This window comes from Coturnix japonica, chromosome 5, assembly GCF_054131305.1.
Source record: "Coturnix japonica strain WE chromosome 5, WE-NBRP24, whole genome shotgun sequence".
NCBI classification, from domain to species: domain Eukaryota; kingdom Metazoa; phylum Chordata; class Aves; order Galliformes; family Phasianidae; genus Coturnix; species Coturnix japonica.
The window spans coordinates 1,067,689-1,085,026 of record NC_140667.1 but is presented as its reverse complement, the minus strand read 5'-3'; positions in this window follow the sequence as shown (position 1 = coordinate 1,085,026).

The following is a 17,338-nucleotide window of genomic DNA, read 5'->3' as shown; positions in this document are numbered from 1 at the left end:
TTCATCTGCATGAACCTCGCTTTTCTTGGTTTTCCTCCGCTCTAACTTTGCATTTCCTAGTTTTCCTTCGCTCTAACCCCGGTTTTCTTGGTTTTCCTTCGCTCTAACCCCGCTTTTCTTGGTTTTCCTCCGCTCTAACCCCGCTTTTCTTGGTTCTCCTCCACACTAACCCCGCTTTTCTTGGATTTCCTCCGCTCTAAACCAGCTTTTCTTGGTTTTCCTCCACTCTATCCCCGCTTTTCTTGGTTTTCCTCACCTCTAACTTCACTTTACTTTCTTTTCCTCCACTTTAACCCCGGTTTTCTTGGTTTTCATTCTCTCTAACTCCGCTTTTCTTGGTTTTCCTCCGCTCTATCCCCGCTTTTCTCGGTTTTCCTCCGCTCCAACTTCACTGTTCTTGGTTTTCCTCCTTTCTAACCCCGCTTTTCTTGGTTTTCCTCCGCTCTAACCCAGCTTTTCTTGGTTTTCCTTCACTCTAACCCCCTTTCCTTGGTTTTCCTCCGCTCTAACCCCGCTTTTCCTGGTTTTCTTCTGTTCTAACTCTGCTTTTCTTGGTTTTCCTCCGCTCTAACCCCGCATTTCTTGGTTTTCATCTGCATGAACCTCGCTTTTTTTTTTTCCTCCGCTCTAACTTTGCATTTCCTAGTTTTCTTTCGCTCTTACCCCGGTTTTCTTGGTTTTCCTTCTATCTAACCCCGCTTTTCTTGGTTTTCCTCCGCTCTAACCCCGATTTTCTTGGTTTTCCTCCGCTCTAACTCCGCTTTTCTTGGTTCTCCTCCACACTAACCCCGCTTTTCTTGGATTTCCTCCGCTCTAAACCAGCTTTTCCTGGTTTTCCTCCACTCTATCCCCGCTTTTCTTGGTTTTCATTACCTCTAACTTCACTTTTCTTTCTTTTCCTCCGCTCTAATCCCGCTTTTCTCGGTTTTCCTCCACTCTAACTTCACTGTTCTTGGTTTTTCTCCTTTCTAACCCCGCTTTTCTTGGTTTTCCTATGCTTTAGCCCGGCTTTTCTTGGCTTTCCTCTGCTCTAACCCCGCATTTCTTGGTTTTCCTCCGCACTTATTCTGCTTTTCTTGGTTTTCTTCCGCTCTAACCCCGCTTTTCATGCTTTTCCTCCGCTCTAAACCCGATTTTCTTGGTTTTCCTTTGCTCTAACCCAGCTTTTCTTGGTTCTCCTCCACACTAACCCCGCTTTTCTTCGTTTTCCTCCGCTCTAACCCTGCTTTTCTTGGTTTTCCTCCGCTCTAACCCCGCAATTCTTGAATTTCATCTGGATGAACCTCGCTTTTCTTGGTTTTCCTCCGCTCTAACTTGCATTTCCTAGTTTTCCTTCGCTCTAACCCCGGTTTTCGTTGTTTTCCTTCTATCTAACCCCGCCTTTCTTGGTTTTCCTCCGCTCTAACTTCACTGTTCTTGGTTTTCCTCCGCTCTAACTTCACTGTTCTTGGTTTTCCTCCTTTCTAACCCCGCTTTTCTTGGTTTTCCTCCGCTCTAAACCAGCTTTTCTTGGTTTTCCTTCACTCTAACCCCCTTTTCTTGGTTTTCCTCCGCTCTAACCCCGCTTTTCCTGGTTTTCTTCCGTTCTAACTTTGCTTTTCTAGGTTTTCCTCCGCTCTAACCCCGCATTTCTTGGTTTTCATCTGCATGAACCTCGCTTTTCTTGGTTTTCCTCCGCTCTAACCCTGCTTTTCTTGGTTCTCCTCCACACTAACCCCGCTTTTCTTCGTTTTCCTCCGCTCTAACCCTGCTTTTCTTGGTTTTCCTCCGCTCTAACCCAGCAATTCTTGGTTTTCATCTGCATGAACCTTGCTTTTCTCGGTTTTCCTCCGCTCTAACTTCACTCTTCTTGGTTTTCCTCCTTTCTAACCCAGCTTTTCTTGGTTTTCCTCTGCTCTAACCTTGCTTTTCCTGGTTTTCTTCCGTTCTAACTTTGCTTTTCTTGGTTTTCCTCCGCTCTAACCCCGCATTTCTTGGTTTTCATCTGCATGAACCTCGCTTTTCTTGGTTTTCCTCCGCTCTAAATTTGCATTTCCTAGTTTTCCTTCGCTCTAACCCCGGTTTTCCTGGTTTTCCTTCTATCTAACCCCGCTTTTCTTGGTTTTCCTCCGCTCTAACTCCGCTTTTCTTGGTTTTCCTCCGCTCTAACTTTGCATTTCCAAGTTTTCCTTCGCTCTAACCCCGCATTTCTTGGTTTTCCTTCGCTCTAGCCTCGCTTTTCATGCCATTCCTCCGCTCTAATTCCGATTTTCGTGGTTTTCCTCTGCTCTAACTCCGCTTTACTTGGTTTTTCCTCCACACTAACCCCGCTTTTCTTGGATTTCCTCCGTTCTAATCCCGCTTTTCTTGGTTTTCCACACCACTAACTTCACTTTTCTTAGTTTTCCTCCGCTCTAACGCCGCTTTTCTTGGTTTTCCTCCGCTCTATCTTCGCTTTTCTTGGTTTTCCTCCGCTCTAACCCCGCTTTTCTTTGTTTTCCTCTGCACTTATTCCGCTTTTCTTGATTTTCCTCCGCTCTAAGTTCGCTTTTCTTGGTTTTCCTCCGCTCTAAACCTACTTATCTTTATTTTCCTCCGCTCTAACTTCATTTTTCTTGGTATTCCTCTTCTCTAACTTCGCTTTTCTTGGTTTTCCTCCGCTCTTAACCCGCTTTTCTTGCTTATCGTCCGCTCTAGCCCCGCTTTTCTTGGTTTTCCTTCGCTGTAACTTCGCTTTTCTTGGTTTTCCTCGGCTCTATCCCAGCTTATCTTTCTTTTCCTCCTATCTAACATCATGTTTCTTGGTTTTCCTCTTCTCTAACTTCGCTTTTCTTGGTTTTCCTCCGCTCTAACTCCGCTTTTCTTGGTTTTTCTCCGTTCTTACCCAGCTTTTCTGGGTTTTTCTCCACTCTAACCATGATTTTCTTGGATTTCTGCTGCTCTAACTGCGCTTTTCGTTGTATTCTTCCTCTCTAACTACTTTTTCTTGATTTTCCTTCGCTCTATCCCCGATTATCTTGCTTTAACCTCCACTCTAACCCCGCTTTTCCTGGTTTTCCTCCGCTCTAACTCCGCTTTTCTTGGTTTTCCTCCACACTAACCCCGCTTTTCTTGGATTTCCTCCGCTCTAAACCAGCTTTTCTTTGTTTTCCTCCGCTCTATTCCCACTATTCTTGGTTTTCCTCCGCTCTAACTTCCCTTTTCTTTCTTTTCGTCCGCTCTATCCCCGGTTTTCTTGGTTTTCCTTCTCTGTAACCCCTCTTTTCTTGGTTTTCCTCTGCTCTAACCCCGCTTGTCGTGGTTTTCCTCCGCTCTAATTTCACTTTTCTTGGTTTTCCTCCTTTCTAACCTCGCTTTTCTTGGATTTCCTCCGCTCTAAACCAGCCTTTCTTGGTTTTCCTGTGCTCTATCCCCGCTTTTCTTGGTTTCCTCACCTCTAACTTCACTTTTCTTTCTTTTCCTCCGCTCTAACCCCGGTTCTCTTGGTTTTCCTTCTCTCTATCCCCTCTTTTCTAGGTTTTCCTCCGTTCTAACCCCGGTTTTCGTGGTTTTCCTCCGCTCTAACTTCAATTTTCTTGGTTTTCCTCCTTTCTAACCCCGCTTTTCTTTGTTTTCCTCCGCTCCAACCCAGCTTTTCTTGGTTTTCCTCCTTTCTAACCCCGCTTTTCTTGGTTTTCCTCTGCACTTTTTCCGCTTTTCTTGGTTTTCCTTCGCTCTAACCCAGCTGTTCTTGGTTTTCCACCGCTCTAACCCCGCTTTTCTTTATTTTCCTCCGCTCTATCCCCGTTTTTCTTGGTTTTCCTCCGCTCTAACTTCACTTTTCTTTCTTTTCCTCCGCTCTAACCCCGATTATCTTGGTTTCCCTGCTCTCTAACCCCGCTTTTCTTGGTTTTCTTCCGTTCTTACTCTGCTTTTCTTAGTTTTCCTCCGCACTAACTTTGCATTTCCAAGTTTTCCCTCGCTCTAACCCCGCATTTCTTGGTTTTCCTCCGCTCTAGCCTCGCTTTTCATGCCATTCCTCCGCTCTAATCCCGATTTTCGTGGTTTTCCTCCGCTCTAACTCCGCTTTTCTTGGTTCTCCTCCACACTAACCCCGCTTTTCTTGGATTTCCTCCGCTCTAACTTCACTTTTCTTGGTTTTCCTCCTTTCTAACCTCTCTTTTCTTGGTTTTCCTCCGCTCTATCTTCGCTTTTCTTGGTTTTCCTCGGCTCTAACCCCGCTTTTCTTTGTTTTCCTCTGCACTTATTCCGCTTTTATTGGTTATCCTCCGCTCTAAGTTCGCTTTTCTTGGTTTTCCTCCGCTCTAACCCTGCTTGTCTTTGTTTTCCTCCTCTCTAACTTCATTTTTCTTGGTTTTCCTCTTCTCTAACTTCGCTTTTCTTGGTTTTCCTTCGCTCTAAGCCCGCTTTTCTTGGTTTTCCTCCGCTCTAACCCTGCTTTTCTTTATTTTCCTTCGCTCTATCCCCGCTTTTCTTGGTTTTCCTCCGCTCTAACTTCACTTTTCTTTCTTTTCCTCCGCTCTAACCCCGATTATCTTGGTTTTCCTGCTCTCTAACCCCGCTTTTCCTGGTTTTCTTCCGTTCTAACCCCGCTTTTCTTGGTTTTCCTCCGCTCTAACCCAGCTTTTCTTGGTTTTCCTTCTCTCTAACCCCGCTTTTCTTGGTTTTCCTCCGCTCTAACCCCGCTTTTCTCGGTTTTCCTCTGCACTAACTTCACTTTCCTTGGTTTTCCTCCTTTCTAACCCCGCTTTTCTTGGTTTTCCTATGTTCTAGCACCGCTTTTCTTGGTTTTCCTCCGCTCTAACCCCGCATTTCTTGGTTTTCATCCGCACTTATTCCGCTTTTCTTGGTTTTCTTCCGCTCTAATTCCGCTTTTCATGCGTTTCCTCCGCTCTAAACCCGATTTTCTTGGTGTTCCTCCGCTCTAACCCTGCTTTTCTTGGTTTTCCTCCGCTCTAACCCTGCATTTCTTGGTTTTCATCTGCATGAACCTCGCTTTTCTTGGTTTTCCTCCGCTCTAACTTTGCATTTCCTAGTTTTCCTTCACTCTAACCCCGGTTTTCTTGGTTTTCCTTCTATCTAACCCCGCTTTTCTTGGTTTTCCTTCGCTCTAACTTCACTGTTCTTGGTTTTCCTCCGCTCTAACTTCACTGTTCTTGGTTTTCCTCCTTTCAAACCCCGCTTTTCTTGGATTTCCTCCGCTCTAACCCAGCTTTTCTTGGTTTTCCTTCACTCTAATCCCCTTTTCTTGGTTTTCCTCCGCTCTAACCCCGCTTTTCCTGGTTTTCTTGCGTTCTAACTCTGTTTTTCTTGGTTTTCCTCCGCTCTAACCCCGCATTTCTTGGTTTTCATCTGCATGAACCTCGCTTTTCTTGGTTTTCCTCCGCTCTAACCCCGATTTTCTTGGTTTTCCTCCGCTCTAACTCCGCTTATCATGGTTCTCCTCCACACTAACCCCGCTTTTCTTGGATTTCTTCCGCTCCAAACCAGCTTTTCTTGGTTTTCCTCCACTCTATCCCCGCTTTTCTTGGTTTTACTCACCTCTAACTTCACTTTTCATTCTTTTCCTCCGCTTTAACCCCGGTTTTCTTGGTTTTCCTTCTCTCTAACCCCGCTTTTCTTGGTTTTCCTCCGCTCTAACCCCGCTTTTCTCAGTTTTCCTCCGCTCTAACTTCACTGTTCTTGGTTTTCCTCCTTTCTAACCCCGCTTTTCTTGGTTTTCCTCCGCTCTAACCCAGCTTTTCTTGGTTTTCCTTCACTCTAACCCCCTTTCCTTGGTTTTCCTCCACTCTAACCCCGCTTTTCCTGGTTTTCTTCTGTTCTAACTCTGCTTTTCTTGGTTTTCCTCCGCTCTAACCCCGCATTTCTTGGTTTTCATCTGCATGAACCTCGCTTTTCTTGGTTTTCCTCCGCTCTAACTTTGCATTTCCTAGTTTTCCTTCGCTCTAACCCCGGTTTTCTTGGTTTTCCTTCTATCGAACCCCGCTTTTCTTGGTTTTCCTCCGCACTAACCCCAATTTTCTTGGTTTTCCTCCGCTCTAACTCCGCTTTTCTTGGTTCTCCTCCACACTAACCCCGCTTTTCTTGGATTTCCTCCGCTCTAAACCAGCTTTTCTTGGTTTTCCTCCACTCTATCCCCGCTTTTCTTGGTTTTACTCACCTCTAACTTCACTTTTCTTTCTTTTCCTCACTTTAACCCCGGTTTTCTTGGTTTTCCTTCTCTCTAACCCCGCTTTTCTTGGTTTTCCTCCGCTCTAACCCCGCTTTTCTCGGTTTTCCTCCGCTCTAACTTCACTGTTCTTGGTTTTCCTCCTTTCTAACCCCGCTTTTCTTGGTTTTCCTCCGCTCTAACCCAGCTTTTCTTGGTTTTCCTTCACTCTAACCCCGCATTTCTTGGTTTTCCGCAACTCTAACCCTGCTTTTCCTGGTTTTCTTCCGTTCTAACTCTGCTTTTCTTGGTTTTCCTCTGCTCTAACCCCGCATTTCTTGGTTTTCATCTGCATGAACCTCGCTTTTCTTGGTTTTCCTCCGCTCTAACTTTGCATTTCCTAGTTTTCCTTCGCTCTAACCCCGGTTTTCTTGGTTTTCCTTCGCTCTAACCCCGCTTTTCTTGGTTTTCCTCCGCTCTAACCCCGCTTTTCTTGGTTCTCCTCCACACTAACCCCGCTTTTCTTGGATTTCCTCCGCTCTAAACCAGCTTTTCTTGGTTTTCCTCCACTCTATCCCCGCTTTTCTTGGTTTTCCTCACCTCTAACTTCACTTTACTTTCTTTTCCTCCACTTTAACCCCGGTTTTCTTGGTTTTCATTCTCTCTAACTCCGCTTTTCTTGGTTTTCCTCCGCTCTATCCCCGCTTTTCTCGGTTTTCCTCCGCTCCAACTTCACTGTTCTTGGTTTTCCTCCTTTCTAACCCCGCTTTTCTTGGTTTTCCTCCGCTCTAACCCAGCTTTTCTTGGTTTTCCTTCACTCTAACCCCCTTTTATTGGTTTTCCTCCGCTCTAACCCCGCTTTTCCTGGTTTTCTTCTGTTCTAACTCTGCTTTTCTTGGTTTTCCTCCGCTCTAACCCCTCATTTCTTGGTTTTCATCTGCATGAACCTCGCTTTTTTTTTTTCCTCCGCTCTAACTTTGCATTTCCTAGTTTTCTTTCGCTCTTACCCCGGTTTTCTTGGTTTTCCTTCTATCTAACCCCGCTTTTCTTGGTTTTCCTCCGCTCTAACCCCGATTTTCTTGGTTTTCCTCCGCTCTAACTCCGCTTTTCTTGGTTCTCCTCCACACTAACCCCGCTTTTCTTGGATTTCCTCCGCTCTAAACCAGCTTTTCCTGGTTTTCCTCCACTCTATCCCCGCTTTTCTTGGTTTTCATTACCTCTAACTTCACTTTTCTTTCTTTTCCTCCGCACTAATCTCGCTTTTCTCGGTTTTCCTCCACTCTAACTTCACTGTTCTTGGTTTTTCTCCTTTCTAACCCCGCTTTTCTTGGTTTTCCTATGCTTTAGCCCGGCTTTTCTTGGCTTTCCTCTGCTCTAACCCCGCATTTCTTGGTTTTCCTCCGCACTTATTCTGCTTTTCTTGGTTTTCTTCCGCTCTAACCCCGCTTTTCATGCTTTTCCTCCGCTCTAAACCCGATTTTCTTGGTTTTCCTTTGCTCTAACCCAGCTTTTCTTGGTTCTCCTCCACACTAACCCCGCTTTTCTTCGTTTTCCTCCGCTCTAACCCCGCAATTCTTGAATTTCATCTGGATGAACCTCGCTTTTCTTTGTTTTCCTCCGCTCTAACTTGCATTTCCTAGTTTTCCTTCGCTCTAACGCCGGTTTTCTTGGTTTTCCTTCTATCTAACCCCGCCTTTCTTGGTTTTCCTCCGCTCTAACTTCACTGTTCTTGGTTTTCCTCCGCTCTAACTTCACTGTTCTTGGTTTTCCTCCTTTCTAACCCCGCTTTTCTTGGTTTTCCTCCGCTCTAAACCAGCTTTTCTTGGTTTTCCTTCACTCTAACCCCCTTTTCTTGGTTTTCCTCCGCTCTAACCCCGCTTTTCCTGGTTTTCTTCCGTTCTAACTTTGCTTTTCTAGGTTTTCCTCCGCTCTAACCCCGCATTTCTTGGTTTTCATCCGCACTTATTCCGCTTTTCTTGGTTTTCTTCCGCTCTAATTCCGCTTTTCATGCGTTTCCTCCGCTCTAACTCCGCTTTTCTTTGTTTTCCTCCACACTAACCCCGCTTTTCTTGGATTTCCTCCGCTCTAAACCAGCTTTTCTTGGTTTTCCTCCACTCTATCCCCGCTTTTCTTGGTTTTACTCACCTCTAACTTCACTTTTCTTTCTTTTCCTCCGCTTTAACCCCGGTTTTCTTGGTTTTCCTTCTCTCTAACCCCGCTTTTCTTGGTTTTCCTCTGCTCTAACCCCGCTTTTCTCGGTTTTCCTCCGCTCTAACTTCACTGTTCTTGGTTTTCCTCCTTTCTAACCCCGCTTTTCTTGGTTTTCCTCCGCTCTAACCCAGCTTTTCTTGGTTTTCCTTCACTCTAACCCCCTTTTCTTGCTTTTCCTCCACTCTAACCCCACTTTTCCTGGTTTTCTTCTGTTCTAACTCTGCTTTTCTTGGTTTTCCTCCGCTCTAACCCCGCATTTCTTGGTTTTCATCTGCATGAACCTCGCTTTTCTTGGTTTTCCTACGCTCTAACTTTGCATTTCCTAGTTTTCCTTCGCTCTAACCCCGGTTTTCTTGGTTTTCCTTCTATCTAACCCCGCTTTTCTTGGTTTTCCTCCGCTCTAACCCCGATTTTCTTGGTTTTCCTCCGCTCTAACTCCGCTTTTCTTGGTTCTCCTCCCCACTAACCCCGCTTTTCTTGGATTTCCTCCGCTCTAAACCAGCTTTTCTTGGTTTTCCTCCACTCTATCCCCGCTTTTCTTGGTTTTCCTCACCTCTAACTTCACTTTACTTTCTTTTCCTCCACTTTAACCCCGGATTTCTTGGTTTTCCTTCTCTCTAACCCCGCTTTTCTTGGTTTTCCTCCGCTCTAACCCCGCTTCTCTCGGTTTTCCTCCGCTCTAACTTCACTGTTCTTGGTTTTCCTCCTTTCTAACCCCGCTTTTCTTGGTTTTCCTCCGCTCTAACCCAGCTTTTCTTGGTTTTCCTTCTCTCTAACCCCGCTTTTCTTGGTTTTCCTCCGCTCTAACCCCGCTTTTCTCGGTTTTCCTCTGCACTAACTTCACTTTCCTTGGTTTTCCTCCTTTCTAACCCCGCTTTTCTTGGTTTTCCTATGTTCTAGCACCGCTTTTCTTGGTTTTCCTCCGCTCTAACCCCGCATTTCTTGGTTTTCATCCGCACTTATTCCGCTTTTCTTGGTTTTCTTCCGCTCTAACCCAGCTTTTCATGCGTTTCCTCCGCTCTAAACCCGATTTTCTTGGTGTTCCTCCGCTCTAACCCTGCTTTTCTTGGTTTTCCTCCGCTCTAACCCCGCATTTCTTGGTTTTCATCTGCATGAACCTCGCTTTTCTTGGTTTTCCTCCGCTCTAACTTTGCATTTCCTAGTTTTCCTTCACTCTAACCCCGGTTTTCTTGGTTTTCCTTCTATCTAACCCCGCTTTTCTTGGTTTTCCTTCGCTCTAACTTCACTGTTCTTGGTTTTCCTCCGCTCTAACTTCACTGTTCTTGGTTTTCCTCCTTTCAAACCCCGCTTTTCTTGGTTTTCCTCCGCTCTAACCCAGCTTTTCTTGGTTTTCCTTCACTCTAATCCCCTTTTCTTGGTTTTCCTCCGCTCTAACCCCGCTTTTCCTGGTTTTCTTGCGTTCTAACTCTGTTTTTCTTGGTTTTCCTCCGCTCTAACCCCGCATTTCTTGGTTTTCATCTGCATGAACCTCGCTTTTCTTGGTTTTCCTCCGCTCTAACCCCGATTTTCTTGGTTTTCCTCCGCTCTAACTCCGCTTATCATGGTTCTCCTCCACACTAACCCCGCTTTTCTTGGATTTCTTCCGCTCCAAACCAGCTTTTCTTGGTTTTCCTCCACTCTATCCCCGCTTTTCTTGGTTTTACTCACCTCTAACTTCACTTTTCATTCTTTTCCTCCGCTTTAACCCCGGTTTTCTTGGTTTTCCTTCTCTCTAACCCCGCTTTTCTTGGTTTTCCTCCGCTCTAACCCCGCTTTTCTCGGTTTTCCTCCGCTCTAACTTCACTGTTCTTGGTTTTCCTCCTTTCTAACCCCGCTTTTCTTGGTTTTCCTCCGCTCTAACCCAGCTTTTCTTGGTTTTCCTTCACTCTAACCCCCTTTCCTTGGTTTTCCTCCACTCTAACCCCGCTTTTCCTGGTTTTCTTCTGTTCTAACTCTGATTTTCTTGGTTTTCCTCCGCTCTAACCCCGCATTTCTTGGTTTTCATCTGCATGAACCTCGCTTTTCTTGGTTTTCCTCCGCTCTAAATTTGCATTTCCTAGTTTTCCTTCGCTCTAACCCCGGTTTTCTTGGTTTTCCTTCTATCGAACCCCGCTTTTCTTGGTTTTCCTCCGCACTAACCCCAATTTTCTTGGTTTTCCTCCGCTCTAACTCCGCTTTTCTTGGTTCTCCTCCACACTAACCCCGCTTTTCTTGGATTTCCTCCGCTCTAAACCAGCTTTTCTTGGTTTTCCTCCACTCTATCCCCGCTTTTCTTGGTTTTACTCACCTCTAACTTCACTTTTCTTTCTTTTCCTCACTTTAACCCCGGTTTTCTTGGTTTTCCTTCTCTCTAACCCCGCTTTTCTTGGTTTTCCTCCGCTCTAACCCCGCTTTTCTCGGTTTTCCTCCGCTCTAACTTCACTGTTCTTGGTTTTCCTCCTTTCTAACCCCGCTTTTCTTGGTTTTCCTCCGCTCTAACCCAGCTTTTCTTGGTTTTCCTTCACTCTAACCCCGCATTTCTTGGTTTTCCGCCACTCTAACCCTGCTTTTCCTGGTTTTCTTCCGTTCTAACTCTGCTTTTCTTGGTTTTCCTCTGCTCTAACCCCGCATTTCTTGGTTTTCATCTGCATGAACCTCGCTTTTCTTGGTTTTCCTCCGCTCTAACTTTGCATTTCCTAGTTTTCCTTCGCTCTAACCCCGGTTTTCTTGGTTTTCCTTCGCTCTAACCCCGCTTTTCTTGGTTTTCCTCCGCTCTAACCCCGCTTTTCTTGGTTCTCCTCCACACTAACCCCGCTTTTCTTGGATTTCCTCCGCTCTAAACCAGCTTTTCTTGGTTTTCCTCCACTCTATCCCCGCTTTTCTTGGTTTTCCTCACCTCTAACTTCACTTTACTTTCTTTTCCTCCACTTTAACCCCGGTTTTCTTGGTTTTCATTCTCTCTAACTCCGCTTTTCTTGGTTTTCCTCCGCTCTATCCCCGCTTTTCTCGGTTTTCCTCCGCTCCAACTTCACTGTTCTTGGTTTTCCTCCTTTCTAACCCCGCTTTTCTTGGTTTTCCTCCGCTCTAACCCAGCTTTTCTTGGTTTTCCTTCACTCTAACCCCCTTTCCTTGGTTTTCCTCCGCTCTAACCCCGCTTTTCCTGGTTTTCTTCTGTTCTAACTCTGCTTTTCTTGGTTTTCCTCCGCTCTAACCCCGCATTTCTTGGTTTTCATCTGCATGAACCTCGCTTTTTTTTTTTCCTCCGCTCTAACTTTGCATTTCCTAGTTTTCTTTCGCTCTTACCCCGGTTTTCTTGGTTTTCCTTCTATCTAACCCCGCTTTTCTTGGTTTTCCTCCGCTCTAACCCCGATTTTCTTGGTTTTCCTCCGCTCTAACTCCGCTTTTCTTGGTTCTCCTCCACACTAACCCCGCTTTTCTTGGATTTCCTCCGCTCTAAACCAGCTTTTCCTGGTTTTCCTCCACTCTATCCCCGCTTTTCTTGGTTTTCATTACCTCTAACTTCACTTTTCTTTCTTTTCCTCCGCTCTAATCCCGCTTTTCTCGGTTTTCCTCCACTCTAACTTCACTGTTCTTGGTTTTTCTCCTTTCTAACCCCGCTTTTCTTGGTTTTCCTATGCTTTAGCCCGGCTTTTCTTGGCTTTCCTCTGCTCTAACCCCGCATTTCTTGGTTTTCCTCCGCACTTATTCTGCTTTTCTTGGTTTTCTTCCGCTCTAACCCCGCTTTTCATGCTTTTCCTCCGCTCTAAACCCGATTTTCTTGGTTTTCCTTTGCTCTAACCCAGCTTTTCTTGGTTCTCCTCCACACTAACCCCGCTTTTCTTCGTTTTCCTCCGCTCTAACCCTGCTTTTCTTGGTTTTCCTCCGCTCTAACCCCGCAATTCTTGAATTTCATCTGGATGAACCTCGCTTTTCTTGGTTTTCCTCCGCTCTAACTTGCATTTCCTAGTTTTCCTTCGCTCTAACCCCGGTTTTCTTGGTTTTCCTTCTATCTAACCCCGCCTTTCTTGGTTTTCCTCCGCTCTAACTTCACTGTTCTTGGTTTTCCTCCGCTCTAACTTCACTGTTCTTGGTTTTCCTCCTTTCTAACCCCGCTTTTCTTGGTTTTCCTCCGCTCTAAACCAGCTTTTCTTGGTTTTCCTTCACTCTAACCCCCTTTTCTTGGTTTTCCTCCGCTCTAACCCCGCTTTTCCTGGTTTTCTTCCGTTCTAACTTTGCTTTTCTAGGTTTTCCTCCGCTCTAACCCCGCATTTCTTGGTTTTCATCTGCATGAACCTCGCTTTTCTTGGTTTTCCTCCGCTCTAACCCTGCTTTTCTTGGTTCTCCTCCACACTAACCCCGCTTTTCTTCGTTTTCCTCCGCTCTAACCCTGCTTTTCTTGGTTTTCCTCCGCTCTAACCCAGCAATTCTTGGTTTTCATCTGCATGAACCTCGCTTTTCTCGGTTTTCCTCCGCTCTAACTTCACTCTTCTTGGTTTTCCTCCTTTCTAACCCAGCTTTTCTTGGTTTTCCTCCGCTCTAACCTTGCTTTTCCTGGTTTTCTTCCGTTCTAACTTTGCTTTTCTTGGTTTTCCTCCGCTCTAACCCCGCATTTCTTGGTTTTCATCTGCATGAACCTCGCTTTTCTTGGTTTTCCTCCGCTCTAAATTTGCATTTCCTAGTTTTCCTTCGCTCTAACCCCGGTTTTCCTGGTTTTCCTTCTATCTAACCCCGCTTTTCTTGGTTTTCCTCCGCTCTAACTCCGCTTTTCTTGGTTTTCCTCCGCTCTAACTTTGCATTTCCAAGTTTTCCTTCGCTCTAACCCCGCATTTCTTGGTTTTCCTTCGCTCTAGCCTCGCTTTTCATGCCATTCCTCCGCTCTAATTCCGATTTTCGTGGTTTTCCTCTGCTCTAACTCCGCTTTACTTGGTTTTTCCTCCACACTAACCCCGCTTTTCTTGGATTTCCTCCGCTCTAATCCCGCTTTTCTTGGTTTTCCACACCACTAACTTCACTTTTCTTAGTTTTCCTCCGCTCTAACGCCGCTTTTCTTGGTTTTCCTCCGCTCTATCTTCGCTTTTCTTGGTTTTCCTCCGCTCTAACCCCGCTTTTCTTTGTTTTCCTCTGCACTTATTCCGCTTTTCTTGATTTTCCTCCGCTCTAAGTTCGCTTTTCTTGGTTTTCCTCCGCTCTAAACCTACTTATCTTTATTTTCCTCCGCTCTAACTTCATTTTTCTTGGTATTCCTCTTCTCTAACTTCGCTTTTCTTGGTTTTCCTCCGCTCTTAACCCGCTTTTCTTGCTTATCGTCCGCTCTAGCCCCGCTTTTCTTGGTTTTCCTTCGCTGTAACTTCGCTTTTCTTGGTTTTCCTCGGCTCTATCCCAGCTTATCTTTCTTTTCCTCCTATCTAACATCATGTTTCTTGGTTTTCCTCTTCTCTAACTTCGCTTTTCTTGGTTTTCCTCCGCTCTAACTCCGCTTTTCTTGGTTTTTCTCCGTTCTTACCCAGCTTTTCTGGGTTTTTCTCCACTCTAACCATGATTTTCTTGGATTTCTGCTGCTCTAACCGCGCTTTTCGTTGTATTCTTCCTCTCTAACTACTTTTTCTTGATTTTCCTTCGCTCTATCCCCGATTATCTTGCTTTAACCTCCACTCTAACCCCGCTTTTCCTGGTTTTCCTCCGCTCTAACTCCGCTTTTCTTGGTTTTCCTCCACACTAACCCCGCTTTTCTTGGATTTCCTCCGCTCTAAACCAGCTTTTCTTTGTTTTCCTCCGCTCTATTCCCACTATTCTTGGTTTTCCTCCGCTCTAACTTCCCTTTTCTTTCTTTTCGTCCGCTCTATCCCCGGTTTTCTTGGTTTTCCTTCTCTGTAACCCCTCTTTTCTTGGTTTTCCTCTGCTCTAACCCCGCTTGTCGTGGTTTTCCTCCGCTCTAATTTCACTTTTCTTGGTTTTCCTCCTTTCTAACCTCGCTTTTCTTGGATTTCCTCCGCTCTAAACCAGCCTTTCTTGGTTTTCCTGTGCTCTATCCCCGCTTTTCTTGGTTTCCTCACCTCTAACTTCACTTTTCTTTCTTTTCCTCCGCTCTAACCCCGGTTCTCTTGGTTTTCCTTCTCTCTATCCCCTCTTTTCTAGGTTTTCCTCCGTTCTAACCCCGGTTTTCGTGGTTTTCCTCCGCTCTAACTTCAATTTTCTTGGTTTTCCTCCTTTCTAACCCCGCTTTTCTTTGTTTTCCTCCGCTCCAACCCAGCTTTTCTTGGTTTTCCTCCTTTCTAACCCCGCTTTTCTTGGTTTTCCTCTGCACTTTTTCCGCTTTTCTTGGTTTTCCTTCGCTCTAACCCAGCTGTTCTTGGTTTTCCACCGCTCTAACCCCGCTTTTCTTTATTTTCCTCCGCTCTATCCCCGTTTTTCTTGGTTTTCCTCCGCTCTAACTTCACTTTTCTTTCTTTTCCTCCGCTCTAACCCCGATTATCTTGGTTTCCCTGCTCTCTAACCCCGCTTTTCTTGGTTTTCTTCCGTTCTTACTCTGCTTTTCTTAGTTTTCCTCCGCACTAACTTTGCATTTCCAAGTTTTCCCTCGCTCTAACCCCGCATTTCTTGGTTTTCCTCCGCTCTAGCCTCGCTTTTCATGCCATTCCTCCGCTCTAATCCCGATTTTCGTGGTTTTCCTCCGCTCTAACTCCGCTTTTCTTGGTTCTCCTCCACACTAACCCCGCTTTTCTTGGATTTCCTCCGCTCTAACTTCACTTTTCTTGGTTTTCCTCCTTTCTAACCTCTCTTTTCTTGGTTTTCCTCCGCTCTATCTTCGCTTTTCTTGGTTTTCCTCGGCTCTAACCCCGCTTTTCTTTGTTTTCCTCTGCACTTATTCCGCTTTTATTGGTTATCCTCCGCTCTAAGTTCGCTTTTCTTGGTTTTCCTCCGCTCTAACCCTGCTTGTCTTTGTTTTCCTCCTCTCTAACTTCATTTTTCTTGGTTTTCCTCTTCTCTAACTTCGCTTTTCTTGGTTTTCCTTCGCTCTAAGCCCGCTTTTCTTGGTTTTCCTCCGCTCTAACCCTGCTTTTCTTTATTTTCCTTCGCTCTATCCCCGCTTTTCTTGGTTTTCCTCCGCTCTAACTTCACTTTTCTTTCTTTTCCTCCGCTCTAACCCCGATTATCTTGGTTTTCCTGCTCTCTAACCCCGCTTTTCCTGGTTTTCTTCCGTTCTAACCCCGCTTTTCTTGGTTTTCCTCCGCTCTAACCCAGCTTTTCTTGGTTTTCCTTCTCTCTAACCCCGCTTTTCTTGGTTTTCCTCCGCTCTAACCCCGCTTTTCTCGGTTTTCCTCTGCACTAACTTCACTTTCCTTGGTTTTCCTCCTTTCTAACCCCGCTTTTCTTGGTTTTCCTATGTTCTAGCACCGCTTTTCTTGGTTTTCCTCCGCTCTAACCCCGCATTTCTTGGTTTTCATCCGCACTTATTCCGCTTTTCTTGGTTTTCTTCCGCTCTAATTCCGCTTTTCATGCGTTTCCTCCGCTCTAAACCCGATTTTCTTGGTGTTCCTCCGCTCTAACCCTGCTTTTCTTGGTTTTCCTCCGCTCTAACCCTGCATTTCTTGGTTTTCATCTGCATGAACCTCGCTTTTCTTGGTTTTCCTCCGCTCTAACTTTGCATTTCCTAGTTTTCCTTCACTCTAACCCCGGTTTTCTTGGTTTTCCTTCTATCTAACCCCGCTTTTCTTGGTTTTCCTTCGCTCTAACTTCACTGTTCTTGGTTTTCCTCCGCTCTAACTTCACTGTTCTTGGTTTTCCTCCTTTCAAACCCCGCTTTTCTTGGATTTCCTCCGCTCTAACCCAGCTTTTCTTGGTTTTCCTTCACTCTAATCCCCTTTTCTTGGTTTTCCTCCGCTCTAACCCCGCTTTTCCTGGTTTTCTTGCGTTCTAACTCTGTTTTTCTTGGTTTTCCTCCGCTCTAACCCCGCATTTCTTGGTTTTCATCTGCATGAACCTCGCTTTTCTTGGTTTTCCTCCGCTCTAACCCCGATTTTCTTGGTTTTCCTCCGCTCTAACTCCGCTTATCATGGTTCTCCTCCACACTAACCCCGCTTTTCTTGGATTTCCTCCGCTCCAAACCAGCTTTTCTTGGTTTTCCTCCACTCTATCCCCGCTTTTCTTGGTTTTACTCACCTCTAACTTCACTTTTCATTCTTTTCCTCCGCTTTAACCCCGGTTTTCTTGGTTTTCCTTCTCTCTAACCCCGCTTTTCTTGGTTTTCCTCCGCTCTAACCCCGCTTTTCTCGGTTTTCCTCCGCTCTAACTTCACTGTTCTTGGTTTTCCTCCTTTCTAACCCCGCTTTTCTTGGTTTTCCTCCGCTCTAACCCAGCTTTTCTTGGTTTTCCTTCACTCTAACCCCCTTTCCTTGGTTTTCCTCCACTCTAACCCCGCTTTTCCTGGTTTTCTTCTGTTCTAACTCTGCTTTTCTTGGTTTTCCTCCGCTCTAACCCCGCATTTCTTGGTTTTCATCTGCATGAACCTCGCTTTTCTTGGTTTTCCTCCGCTCTAACTTTGCATTTCCTAGTTTTCCTTCGCTCTAACCCCGGTTTTCTTGGTTTTCCTTCTATCGAACCCCGCTTTTCTTGGTTTTCCTCCGCACTAACCCCAATTTTCTTGGTTTTCCTCCGCTCTAACTCCGCTTTTCTTGGTTCTCCTCCACACTAACCCCGCTTTTCTTGGATTTCCTCCGCTCTAAACCAGCTTTTCTTGGTTTTCCTCCACTCTATCCCCGCTTTTCTTGGTTTTACTCACCTCTAACTTCACTTTTCTTTCTTTTCCTCACTTTAACCCCGGTTTTCTTGGTTTTCCTTCTCTCTAACCCCGCTTTTCTTGGTTTTCCTCCGCTCTAACCCCGCTTTTCTCGGTTTTCCTCCGCTCTAACTTCACTGTTCTTGGTTTTCCTCCTTTCTAACCCCGCTTTTCTTGGTTTTCCTCCGCTCTAACCCAGCTTTTCTTGGTTTTCCTTCACTCTAACCCCGCATTTCTTGGTTTTC